Genomic DNA, 4,598 nt, shown 5'->3' on the forward strand with positions numbered 1-4,598 from the left:
CCCACGTTCCCGCCAGGCCGGGAGAGCTGCGCTCACTTCCGGTCCGCTCTAGGATTCCAGGTGGTGCAGTCATCTCGGTGGTCGTGGTAACGTTGGTGAACACCCGGAGGCAAGTGCTCTGTAAACTGTACAGAGACTTAACTCCCGAGTTACCCAGTTCCCGGGTGAAAAGAGTTTCACGGTGTGAGTAGCACTAGTGTAGAGGCTACTCTGGGTTTGTTTGTTTTTTTGTCACGGTGATAAGCCGTCGCTGAACTCAGACCCGCAGTACTCACCGCCAAGTCCTAAAACAGACATAGAAGAGCATCCCTGAGCGAATGCCAAGTCAGCGAATTTGTAGGCTCCACCCGGCCTTTTCTCGTTAGATCTGGGCCACTGTCTCCTTTCCCAGTCACCGTAAATCAGACTCGAAAAAAGAAATGTAAGATCTAGTTCCTTCTTTCCATTTTATAGATGGGAAAAATCAAGATCCATATAGTGAGCTTCCCCCCCTAACGACAGGAGTAGCTATTCCTGTGAGCCATGCTGTAAACAATCCTGTGAAACTGGCCCCAGAAACCTAACAAGGAAAATCTGAACGTATTTTCAGAGTCTAACAAGTCATTACAGTTGGACAACCAGGAAATTCCCACCTGGCTCATGCTCCTTCAAGGCAGTGTGCTCTGCCAGGCAAGGTATTCGAAGATGCACGAAGCAGGCAGTGCTAGAGTGGATGCATGTAAGCAAAGAGAAAACGCTGTTTCAAGAGGAAAAGGCTGTGGCACCGGTGGATTCTGCTGGAGGTCTAGAAGCCCAGGAATCATTGCAAGTGCCAGCCTTAATTCCTCTTCCTCCTCCCCACCCAGCCTGCCCCCACGGCCTTGTTAAGAGTGCTCAATAAATAATAGATGTCTGAGGAATATTTGTTGAATTGCTGAATGGCTCCCTTTCCCCATTCTCTCTCTGCTTCTACTTTGGTCCCTGTTAATTACTCACATTTTGGCATTTCTGATTCAAGAGACTTTGAAGGATCAGAAGGTCTCTTTTAGAGATCTCTAAATCAAAAATTCTTACCCTTGAGGTCTGTAAATGGTCTTGAGTGAGTCGCTAAACCCAGTGAAATTGTATATAAAATTTTTGTCTATGTGCCCGAGTCATCAGATCATCAAAGGGACTGAGATGGAGCCCCCCATTCATTTTCCTAGCCACTATTAACGTGTTGCACTTATCTTTTGTGGTTTCCCCCTAACCAACTGTTAATCCTTTGCAGTCAGGGATTCTATCTTCTACATCTTTCATTTTCTGCATGCTGTGATCACCGCCATACTGAGCACAGTAGGCAGTCAGCATGGAGTAAACATGACTTCTAAGTCCTCTACTGAAGGGCGTTAATTTTTTTTTTTGTAGATTTTTCACTTTTAATTTCTAAAGTGACTATATCTCACAAAAGTGAACACGACAAAAAGTGAGAAGCTCCTTGATTCCCAATTCCGCTTCTTAACCTATTTAAAAATGTATATATAAACTCACAAACTATGACTTACAAGAATTAGTTCATGCTATAGATTACAATTCAGCAAATTTTCTGGGTTTTGTTTATTTGTTTTAACCTTAGATTAAATCCTCTCCAGAAACTGCCAAACCAACATGTGGGTACCTACATCTATCCCATTCTTTTTAGTATATTATTTCCATTGAATGGATGGGCATATTTTCAAGTTTCTGATATTGCAAAATATTACAGTGAACATCCTTAGACATATATTTTAATTTTTAAATTTTTTGTATTTCTGTAGGATGGCTTTTTTAAAGAAAAATTGCTGAGTAGAGATTATTTTGATAGATATTGCCAAACTGCTCTGCGGAGGGGTATATATCATGAGTTTCACTAAGTGTGTCAAGACTGCTCTCCAAGGCCCTGGAAGGGGTCGCCCTGTATGAACATATGTTTTTGCAAAACTTGCAAAAGTATATTATAATGGAAATTAGTTAAGACTGCGGCCTCTTTTTATTCCAATTTTTCCTCAGATACGTTACATATGCTTTAGAGTAGCTGTATCTGTTGAGAATGTCTATTCTTTTTCTTGAAAAGGACTCCCTTGTGTCCTTTTTAAGAAACTTGTGTAAGTTTCAGACTTCACAAAATCTGGATCCGCCTCTGCTGGTCTTCCGAAAATTAATTTATGCTCCCAACAGAAGCAGAAGAGAGAGTGCCCGGATTGCCCTGAATTCTATTTTGCCCAATGCCTCTTCCCCAGCGACAATAAAGCGTCAGATTTCATTATCAGCGTGGTCTCACTGAAGCTTGACCAAACTCTTCTGGGTTAGAGCTATTGAAAACTTATGAAGGAAATATTTAACTATGATTACAGACGGAGATTTGTCTTCTCGGTTGGTCCCATGGTGTAATGGTCAGCACTCTGGACTTTGAATCCAGCAATCCGAGTTCGAATCTCGGTGGGACCTCTCTCAGAGGAACATTTTATAGTACTTGGGATCACATCTGAACCGGAAAGAAAGTGTTCCTCTGCTTTACACATTTGTGGTCGTGTGCAGTAGTATTGGATTCTACGACTCTGTTTAAACAAAAGGACAGAATACTTCTCCTGGGAAGTAACGGATTCTTTAAAATTAAGCTTTCCAATCGCACGAAGTTCAATAGCAAGGAGGCTGACTAGAAATGGTCAGCCTCCCAGCAACCTCATGAACTTTTCAGGGCTCGGGCGGAACAGCTCCAGCAGCGCAATTGCTTGATGGAGACCGCATCTCAAAACCTCCAAGGTACCAAGGCCTCCTCGCCGTGCCCCCTCCTAAGCCTAAAACCCCACGTGCCGAGTCACCGAGCCTCGGCCGGGAGCGCGCTTTCTCCGTCCGGGGTCACTTCTCACCTCCTCTTCCCATTCCCATTTCACCGAGACAGTTCACTCTCCTCTGTCTTCTCTCATTCCTTCTTCTCATTCTCATCACCCACCCCAAATGCGAAGCCGGCTTGAAAACTCCTCGAAAGCCTGCAGCCGCGGAGCGCGCAGTTGCTGCCGTCCAAGCAGAAAAACTCACGGCTCTCCCCGCGTCTCCCCTCTCCCGCCGCTCGGGCCCGCGGGAAATGGAGCGAACCTCTGAAAGCAATCTACTCAGAAAGTGCCAAACACCTGCACCCGAAGCACCCGGGAAACGGTTCTCTGGAGCTGAGGCTCAGGGACAAGAAATGTCCCCCTGAAAAAGTACTCTGTGTGTAGACAGAGATCAAGTTGGAGACAAAGCTGATCAAACGTAGAAAGTCCGGTTAGTTCTAGATAGCTACTCATTTGCCATTAGAATGAGAAGCGTAGGCGAGTGGGAGGAAAGATTTCCTTCAGCTGGACAGGAACTAAATTAGGAGGAGACAGGTATCTATGTTCTGTACAAATTAATCTCTTGTATGTCATAATAGGCAACCCTTAAATCCAGTGATCTATCTTCAGGTTCCTTCTTGCTTCAACATTTTAATGTTCTCATATGTAACCAAAAAGTAAATCAAGTCCTGCTCTCACCAATTCCAGTAACTCATTAACCTATAAATATTTCATTGACTCATAGTATGAATTACCATTGGTTACACAGAGACTTTGTAACAAAGTAAGGTTACTAAGTTTATGAAAACAGATTCTTTTGTTTCCCACTATGAGCACTTGATTGTATCTCTACTTAGATGGTCTGTGATGATGCTAATTGCAGGGGGAAATAACATTTTCTGCTTGGAGTGTTGCCTTAGCAGGTGTGGTCCTGTCTTCTTTCAACCTTGTTGATGCTAGTATGAGCAAAAGTATCCTCCAAAGTATCCTCTCTCTTCTGAACTGGCCTGATAGCCTTACCGGTGTGGGGAGTTTCTAACAGCATTCCCTCCAACCAATGCCACCTCCAGCCTGTGGTTCTCAGACATCTGCAGCACTAACATCCTAACCCAAAGTCAAAACCTCAAATAGACTCCAGAGTTCCAACCACCCTCCTGGAACTTTAGGAAATGACGTAACAAAAGGGAGAACCACTTCATCTCAAATACTGAAGGAGAATTAATGACATAATCATTATGGTCATATTTAGCATCAAGGACCCATTTGTCCTAGCTCAAATTCAGTAACTCAGACATTATTCCAAGCCTCTAAATTACAGTAATGAAACATACCTGGCTGGAGGAGGTACCTGCACTCAAGTGACCCAGGGCTGGAGAGAAGGCCAAGGAACAGCTGATATAGGGAGGCAGAACCAGTAACAGACACATGAGAGGCTGGGAGAGCATGTGGACTCTTCTGTGGGAACCTTACCTGGTCTGTGGATCTCCCATTCTTTAAGGAAGCTGAAGGAATCCCCGTGGATATTAACAAGGACTCCCTCCTTGACCAAACTTGTGTCAAGCTCCTCTGAGCCCTCTTACAAACCATCTTTGGCCTGCCCAGCCCAGTTTTAGTAAAGAATCCTGTTGATTCCAGTTTGGGCAAGAATCCCGCTAAGCCAGTTTATCTAGAATCCCACCAACACCCTTGATAGCCAATCAAGTTCCCCTTCCTTCACTCTTGATATTTAGTCAAGTTTCTTTCAGTAATTTTCCACCCAATGACTCCTTACTCTGCCCCTTTGGCTAT

At 44.1% G+C, this 4,598-nt stretch overlaps 1 non-coding gene across 1 annotated transcript; it reads left to right on the forward strand.

The window, feature by feature from the left end:
* The first annotated feature begins 2,373 nt into the window (after positions 1 to 2,373).
* On the forward strand, positions 2,374 to 2,445 carry TRNAQ-UUG (transfer RNA glutamine (anticodon UUG)). Its single transcript has one exon. It is a non-coding gene; the product is annotated as a tRNA-Gln (tRNA).
* The last annotated feature ends 2,153 nt before the right edge of the window (positions 2,446 to 4,598 follow it).

The sequence above is a fragment of the Eubalaena glacialis genome, chromosome 7 (genome assembly GCF_028564815.1).
Source record: "Eubalaena glacialis isolate mEubGla1 chromosome 7, mEubGla1.1.hap2.+ XY, whole genome shotgun sequence".
NCBI lineage: Eukaryota > Metazoa > Chordata > Mammalia > Artiodactyla > Balaenidae > Eubalaena > Eubalaena glacialis.